Here is a 9,269-nt window from a genome sequence, read left to right on the forward strand (position 1 = left end):
GGGAAGCGGAGGCTGCAGTGAGCTAAGATTGCGCCACTGCACTTCAGCCTGGGCGACAGAGCAAGACTCCACTCCATATCAAAAAAAAAAAAAAAAAAAAAAAGAAGAGTTGCCCTTGTGAAGGGGGGCTGAAAGAAGTGTCCAGTAATGTATGAGAAAGCACCTAGCACTGTACCTAGCACATAATATCCAATAAATGTTAACTTCCTTCCTTAACAGGAAAATCATTTTCTCACCACTCTTTACCCCTCAGCCTTCATGTCATTGATTCAGATTTTGATGAAAGTGGAGTTAGGTTGAAAAAAACTGGTTCTCATTGTAGATAATAGTAATCCTTTCACTGATTTATATATCATCACTAAATTATATCATCACTGTAAACACAGATGCCAGAAAAAAGTCTGCCTACTAACAGTTTTATAAACCAAGTGTGTTAGTAAAATTTAGTTTCTAGTGAACTAGGGTTACAAAAAAGGCAAAGATGAGCTCATGAAGAACCCCAATCTAACCAGAAAATGTTATGTATTAGCATCTATAAATGATAAACTACAAACATTGACAAATTATTCAACTTTGGGCTGGGGATGGTAGCTCATGCCTGTAATCCTAAAGCTTTGGGAGGCCAAGGCATGAGTCACCAGGGCAGGAGTTTGAGACCAGCCTGGGCAACATGGCAAGACTCCACTTCTACAAAAATTAAAAGAAAAAAATTAGCTGAGTGTGTGGTGCATGCCTGTGATCCCAGCTAGTTGAGAGGCTGAGGTGGGCAGAGAACTTGAGCCCACGAGTTCAAGGCTGCAGTGAGCTATGTATGATTGTGTCACTGCTCACCAGCCAGGCAACAGAACCAGACTGTATCTCTAAAAAAAAAAATTATTCAGTGTTGCTGGATTTAACCCAGTAATATATAGTATAATTGTTCTCAAAGTGTGATCCTTAGACCACCAGCATCAGCATCACTTGGAACTTGTTAGAAATGTATTCTCACCACCACCCTAGACCTGCTGAATCTGACACTGAGGGTGGGACCTACAAGCGCTCCAGGGGATTCTGGTGCATACTGAAATTTAAGAACCACTGGTATAGTATATGCTGCAGTGCACAGTCCAGAGCCCACGTATTCCTTATAAAACTGGAGCACTTGGCCAGGTGTGGTAGCTCATCCCTGTAATCTCAGAACTTTGGGAGGCTGAGGCGGGCAGATCACCTGAGGTCAGGAGTTCCAGACCAGCTTGGCCAACATGGTGAAACCCCATCTCTACTAAAACAAAAATTAGCTGGGTGTAGTGGCACGCGCTTGTAGTCCCAGCTACTCCGGGAGGCTGAGGCAGGAGAATCACTTGAACCCGGGAGGTGGAAGTTGCAATGAGCCGAGATGGCGCCACTGCACTCCAGCCTGGGCAACAGAGCAAGACTCTGTCTCAAAAAAACAAAAACAAAAAAAACTGGAGCACTTATTTAGCTCCTGGAAGTGTTGACTGATCATTACTCAGGGATCTCTACCCAGGAATTGGACTTGGCCAAAGGAAGCTGTATCGCCCAAGTTTACACTCCGTTTTAGGGGGCCTACCTCCAGTGACTGGTGGATGTAGGATATAGTGCCTAGCTCTTTTGCCTTAATTTGAGACAATTCTGAAGGGCTATTCCAGCTCCAGAGTTTCTTGTGTGATTAGTTTTGACTTGATCTAACTGCATTGAAGTTCAACTTCTGCGTAATCCTACTTCTCTATTTTCTCATAGTAATGTCCCCAAGAGCATTCCATACTATTACCTCTTGAAAGCAAATCCCATTTGTTTCCTGGGAAACCTGAACTAAGACAATGACTTTTCTCTGCAAAAATGTAGTCAATTTTTGAGTAGGCAAGATATTCACATGTACAAAATTTCAAAAGGTACAAAGGGTATACAGTGATAAGACTCCCCTGGGTGCAGTGGCTCATGCCTGTAATCTCAGTACTTTAGGAGGTTAAGGCAGGAGGATCGCTTGAGCCCAGGAGTTCAAGACCAGTGTGGGTGACATAGTGAGACCCACATCTCTGTGAAAAATAAAAAAAATAAGCCGGGCGCGGTGGCTCACGCCTGTAATCCCAGCACTTTGGGAGGCCGAAGCGGGCAGATCACGAGGTCAGAAGATCGAGACCATCCTGGCTAACGCGGTGAAACCCCGTCTCTACTAAAAATACAAAATATTAGCCGGGCATAGTGGCGGGCGCCTGTAGTCCCAGCTACTCGGGAGGCTGAGGCAGGAGAATGGCATGAACCCAGGAGGCGGAGCTTGCAGTGAGCCGAGATTGCGCCACTGCACTCCAGCCTGGGCGACACAGCAAGACTCCGTCTCAAAAAATAAAAAAATTAAAAAAATAAGCCAGGCATGGTGGCGTGCACCTGTAGTCCCAGCTACTCAGGAGGCTGAGGGAGAAGGATCACTTGAGCCCAGGAATTTAAGGATGCAATGAGCTGTGATTGTGCCACTGCCTTCCAGCCTGAGTGAGAGCAAGACTCACACACACACACAAAAACTCCTCCCATCCTTGCCCTTAGCCATCAGTTTCACCTCTGCAGAGGTGTTGCTGATACAGTGAAGTGTGTTAGCATTTAGAGACTTCAGCCTTAAAGATTACATAGATTGCAGGAGCTTTTTATCCCTGTGTTCACTTTTAAATTCCATTTTAATGCTGCAGTGCTCTTCAAAATATCACAAAGACTGTAAGAGACAGAAATTTTCTTTTGGCTACTCTTTTTTTTTTTTTTTGAGACAGAGTCTCGCTCTGTCGCCCAGGCTGGAGTGCAGTGGCGCGATCTTGGCTCACTGCAAGCTCCACCTCCCAGGTTCATGCCATTCTCCTGCCTCAGCCTCCCGAGTAGCTGGGACTACAGGCCCCCGCTACCACGCCCAGCTAATTTTTTTTTTGTATTTTTAGTAGAGACGGGGTTTCACCGTGTTAGCCAGGATGGTCTCGATCTCCTGACCTCGTAATCCACCCGCCTCGGCCTCCCAAAGTGCTGGGATTACAGGCGTGAGCCACTGCGCCCGGCCTCTTTTGGCTACTCTTGTAAAGGATAGCCAAATTCTCCGTTTTAAAGTACAGTCATGCATTGCTTACTGATGGGGATACCTTCTGAGAAATGTGTCATTAGGAAATTTCATCATCATGCTCACATTATAGAGTGTACTTACACAAACCTAGATGGTATATATAGCCTACTAGACACCTAGCTATATGGCATAGCCTGTTGCTCCTAGGCTACAAATCTGTACAGCATGTTACTAGTGCTGAATACTACTGTAACATAATGGTAAGTATTTGTATACCTAAACATAGAAAAGGAACAGTAAAAATACAGTATAAAAGATACAAGGCTGGGCTGGGGTGGCTCATGCCTATAATCCCAACACTTTGGGAAGCCGAGGCGGGCGGATCACCTGAGGTCAGGAGTTCGTGATTAGCCTGGCCAACATGGTGAAAACCCATCTCTACTAAAAATACAAAAATTAGCTGGGTGTGGTGGCACATGCTTGTAATCCCAGCTACTGGGGAGGCTGAGGCAGGAGAATCGCTTGAACCTGGGAGGCAGAGGTTGCAGTGAGCCGAGATCGTGCCATTGCACTCCAGTCTGAGCAACAAGAGCGAAACTCTGTCTCAAAAAACAAACCAACAAACAAAAACCCCAAAAAAGATACAAAATAGTACACTTGTATAGGGCACTTACCATAAATGGAGCTTGCAGGACTGGAAGTTGCTTTGAATGATTCAGTGAGTGGGTGGTGAATGAATGTGAAGGCCTAGGACTTTATACTGTATAGTACTGGAGACTATGAACACTGTGCATAGGCTCCTCTAAATTTATAAAAATATTTTTCTTCAATAATAAGTTAACCTTAGCTTACTGTAACTTTTTAACTTTATAAACCTTTACATTAAAAAAATTTTTTTGAGTTTTTGTAAAACACTTAGCTTAAAACACAAATACCTTGTATGACTGCACAAAATGTTTTATTTCTTCATATCCATATTCTGTAAGCTTTTTGCTTTTTATCGAGAAGGGATTTTACTCTGCCACCCAGGCTGCAGTGCAATGGCGCGATCTCAGCTCACTGCAATCTTCGCTTCCTGTGCTCAAGTGATTCTCTCACCTCAGGCTCCTGAGTAGCTGGGACTATGGGCATATATCACCAGGCCTGGCAAAGTTTTGTATTTTTTGTAGAGACGGGGTTTCACCATGTTGCCCAGGCTGGTCTCCAACTCCTGGACTTAAGGGATCCTTCCCCCCTTGGCCTCCCAGAGTGCTGGGATTACAGACCCATGAGCCATGGCACCTGGTCTATTTTTAATTAAAAAAAAATTGTTTTTTCATTTTTAAAAACTTGTATGTTAAAAATGAAGAAACAAACACATATTAGCCTTGGTCTATACAGGGTGAGGATCATCAATATCACTGTCTTCCAGCTCCACATCTTGTCACACTGGAATGTCTTCAAGGGCATTAACACATATGGAGCTGTCATGTCCTGTGTTAACAATGCCTTCTTGTGGATCCCTCCTGAAGGACCTGCCTGAGACTGTTTTACAGTTCTTTTTTTATGAGTAGAAGGAGTACACTCTAAAATAATGATAAAGGGCCAGGCGTGGTGACTCACGCCTGTAATCCCAGCACTTTGGGATGCCGAGGTGGGCGGATCACTTGGGGTCAGGAGCTTGAGACCAGCCTGGCCAACATGGTGAAACCTCGTCTCTACTAAAAATACAAAAATTAGCCAGGCGTGGTGGCAGATGCCTGTAGTCTCAACTAATCGGGGGAGCTGAGACAGGAGAATCGCTTGAACCTGGGGCGGAGGTTGCAGTGAGCTGAGATCGAGCCACTGCACTCCAGCCTGGGCGACAGAGTGAGACTCTGTCTCAAAAAATAAAAAATAAAAAATAAAAATAAATAAAATATTGATAAAAAGTACCAGTAACGGCTGGGTGCGGTGGCTTATGCCTGCAATCCCAGCACTTTGGGAGGCCGAGGCTGGCAGACACCTGAGGCCAGGAGTTCGAGACTAGCTGCCCAACATGGTGAAACACTGTCTCTCTAAAAATACAAAAATTAGCTGGCATGGTGGCACACGTCTGTAATTCCAGCTACTCAGGAGGCTGAGGCAGGAGACTCGCTTGGACCTGGGAGGTGGAGGTTGCAGTGAGCCGAGATCACACTACTGCACTCTATCCTGGGCCACAAAGCAAGATTCTGTCTCAAAAAAAAAAAAAAAAAAGTATCAGTAACATAGTTTTTTATTATCATTAGCAATTATATATTGTACATAATTGCAAGTGCTATACTTTTATACAACTGGCAGCCAGTAGGTTTGTTTACACAAGCATCACCAGAAACGTGGGTAATGCCTGGCACTAAGAAGTTATAATGGCTAAGATGGTTATGATGTCACTAGGCAATAGGAATTTTTCAATTTCATTGTAATCCTATGGGGCCACAAATAAATGCCCTATGTGGCACACTACTGTATTATTATTATTAATATTATTTTGTAAAAATTCCTGGAAAGGTTTAGGGCAGATTGCAGTGACAAGGCAGCTACTCACATGAGCCAGAACCTGCCCAATTTTTCTTTTTTTTCTTTTTTTTTGAGACGGAGTCTCGTTCTGTCACCCAGGCGGGAGTGCAGTGGCGCGATCTCGGTTCACTGCAAGCTCCGCCTCCCAGGTTCACGCCATTCTCCTGCCTCAGCCTCCGGAGTAGCTGGGACTACAGGTGCCCGCCACCACACCCGGCGAATTTTTTTTTGTATTTTTAGTAGAGACAGGGTTTCACCGTGTTAGCCAGGATGGTCTCGATCTCCTGACCTTGTGATCCGCCCGCCTCGGCCTACCAAAGTGCTGGGATTACAAGCGTGAGCCAGTGCGCCTGGCCCAAGCCTGCCCAGTTCTAAATGAGGTCAATCAGGATGCACCCACCCTTCTATACTCAGCTGTGATGCCTGGGACTCTGCAAAACACACTTCTGCTTTGCCTTTGCTTCCCTGCTAGGCTTTGCCAATAGGGGGAACTAGAGGGAAATGGAAAGACTGAAGGCGCCCTCCAGTCCACTTTCTGTTTCTCTGAGTGTCACTTATTCAGGACTTCACTCTGGCAGGAGCAGTTCGTTAGGTAGCAGCAGCTGACTCAGTTTTTCCAACTCTTGAAAAACCAGCCTAATTGTCCCTAACCCCCTCACCAGCACCAGCAGCCTCCTTCCTCAGAGGTTTGAGTTGCAGCTCTAGAGGTCCCTTTACTCTAGGTTTCTAAGATTTTCCCTTTGATTTTTTCAAGGTAGCTGCTAGTTGCTACCTCCATGACACCTTAGAGTTCTCTTTTTACCCTTTAGTAGTTAACTATAGATATGTGATTATATATATAGTTATATATAGTATATATAGATAGTTTTATATATATATATATATATATATATATATATATTTTTTTTTTTTTTTGAGACAGAGTCTCGCCCTGTCACCAAGGCTGGAGTGTAATGGCGAGATCTCGGCTGACTGCAACCTCTGCTTCCTGGGTTCAAATGATTCTTCTGCCTCAGCCTCCCCAGTGGCTGGGATTACAGGCGCCCACCACCACGCCCAGCTAATTTTTGTATTTGTGGTAGAGATGGGGTTTCACCATGTTGGCCAGGCTGGTCTTGAACTGCTGACCTCATGATCCACCCGCCTTGGCTTCCCAAAGTGCTGGGATTACAGGTGTGAGCCACCGCGCCTGGCCCTAGTAGTTAACAATATTATACCCAGTTAATGATATCTTATATTGTCTCTGTTCAAATAAGTGATGGGCTGGGCACAGTGGCTCATGTGTGTAATTCCAGCACTTAGGGAGGCGGAGGTGGTGGTAGGAGGATCCTTTGAGCCCAGGAGTTTGAGACCAGCCTGAGCGACAGAGTGAGACCCTGTATCAAAACAAAAAAACATTGTATTTTCTGGAACCTGAATGAATGTTGACTGATACAGCATATGATTTTGTTTTGTTTTGTTTTTAAACTTTCTCTTATCAAAAACTTTAAGCTCATATGAAAGTAAAACAAATAGTGCAGTGAACCTGGCATCACTCAGCTACAATAATATCTCATGGCCTCTTTTACTTTATTTTATATTCTCATTTATTTTGCCCCACTTTCAACTGGGTATGTTGAAGTAAATTTAAAGTAAATTGGCAACAAATTTTTTTAAAAGAAAATTGTTTCTTTAAAAAAACCTTGGGTCACTAGAATTTGTACAATGTGCATGCATTACCTATTTTATCCACTAGCAATGCACAAATGGAAAATGAAACTTTTTTTTTCTCTTGCAGAAATGTAACTTGTATATATTTTTTTCCTTTTTTTTTTTTTGAGCCAGAGTCTCACTGTGTTGCCCAGGCTGGAGTACAGTGGCAGGATCTTAGTTCACTGCAACCCCTGCCTCCCACGTTCAAGCGATTCTCCTGCCTCAGCCTCCTGAGTAACTGGAACTACAGGTACCCGCCACCATGCCCGGCTAATTTTTTTGTATTTTTATTAGAGACGGGGTTTTGCTGTGTTGGCCAGGCTGGTCTCAAACTCCTGACCTCAAGTGATCCGCCCGCCTTGGCCTCCCAAAGTGCTGGGATTACAGGCGTAAGCCACCCCACCCAGCCTGTTTCATCAAATTTATATGCTACAAAATAGTAAGCCCTCTCAATTTCACTCCATTCCAGTACAGAATATAATGTTCTTTTTGTTTTGTTTTTTGGTTTTTTTTTGAGACAGAGTCTTACTCTGTCACCCAGGCTGGAGTGCGGTGGCTGCCATTTCAGCTCATTGCAACCTCTGCCTCTCAGGGTCAAGCGATTCTCCTCCCTCAGCCTCCAGAGTAGCTGGGATTACAGGCATGCGCCACCACACCCAGATAATTTTTGTACTTTTAGGAGAGACGAGGTTTCGCAATGTTAGCCAGGCTGTCTCAAATTCCTGACCTCACGTGATCTGCCAGCCTCGGCTTCCCAAAGTGCGGGGATTACAGGCGTGAGCCACCACGCCTGGCCAGAATATACATTTATCCAATTAAAAATGGAAGTTCATTGCTTCGAGAGGCTGAGGTGGGAGGATTGCTTGAACCCAGGAGTTCAAGACCAGCCTGGGAAACATAGCAAAACCCCATCTCTACAATAAATACAAAAAGTTAGCTGGGTGTGGTGGTGGTGCCTGCCTATAGTCCCAGCTACCCTGGAGGCTGAGGTGGGAAAATCACCTGAGCCTAGGAGGTTGAGGCTGCAGTGAGCCGAGATTGTGCCACTGCACCCCCTGCCTGGTGACAGAGTAAGACCTGTCTCAAAAAAAAAAAAGTTGCATTACAAGATTTTTTCCATAAGCCAAGGTATTTCAGAGTGATTTATCATTATTTTTTCAAGCTTTCCCTGCTAGGGATCAAGTCTAATGTCTTCCTGTTTGCAAGTATTGCTCTCAACACTTTGCAACTCAGTAAGGGCTTCATAAACTGAAGTTTCTTTCTTTCCTTTTTTTTTTTTTTAGATGGAGTCTCACTCTGTCACCCAGGCTGAAGTGCAGTGGCATGGTATCGGCTCACTGCAACCTCCACCTCCCAGGTTGAAGCAATTCTTCTGCCTCAGCCTCCTGAGTAGCTGGGATTACAGGTGCCTGCCACTGTGCCTGGCTAATTTTTGTATTTTTAAGAAAGACTGGGTTTCACTATGTTGGCCAGGCTGGTCTTGAACTCCTGACCTCAAGTAATCTGCCTGCCTTGGCCTCCTGAACTGCTGGGATTACAAGCCTGAGCCACTGCTCCCGGCCTGAAGTTTCTCTCTTTTTTTTTTTTTTTCAGAGTCGGAGTCTCACTCTGTCACCCAGGCTGGAGTGCAATGTCACAGTCTCGGCTCACTCCAACCTCCACCTCCGAGGTTCAAGCAATTCTCCTGCCTCAGCCTCCCAAGTAGCTGGGATTACAGACACCCACCACCATGCCCAGCTAATTTTTGTATTTTTAGTAGAGGCAAGGTTTCACCATATTGGCTAGGCTGGTCTCTTGACCAGGCTGGTCTCGAACTCCTGACCTCGTGATCCACCTGCCGTGGCCTCTTAAAGTGCTTGGGATCACAGGCGTGAGCCACCGTGCCTGGCCGAAGTTTCTTATCATTCTATTCATTCAATGCTCAGATGAAAGGTTCCCAATTGATTTTAAATAAAATACTATCAGCTAGGCGCAAGTGGCTCATCTGAGGTCAGGAGTTTGAGACCAGACTGGCCAACATGGT

This window comes from Gorilla gorilla, chromosome 6, assembly GCF_029281585.2.
Source record: "Gorilla gorilla gorilla isolate KB3781 chromosome 6, NHGRI_mGorGor1-v2.1_pri, whole genome shotgun sequence".
Lineage (NCBI taxonomy): Eukaryota > Metazoa > Chordata > Mammalia > Primates > Hominidae > Gorilla > Gorilla gorilla.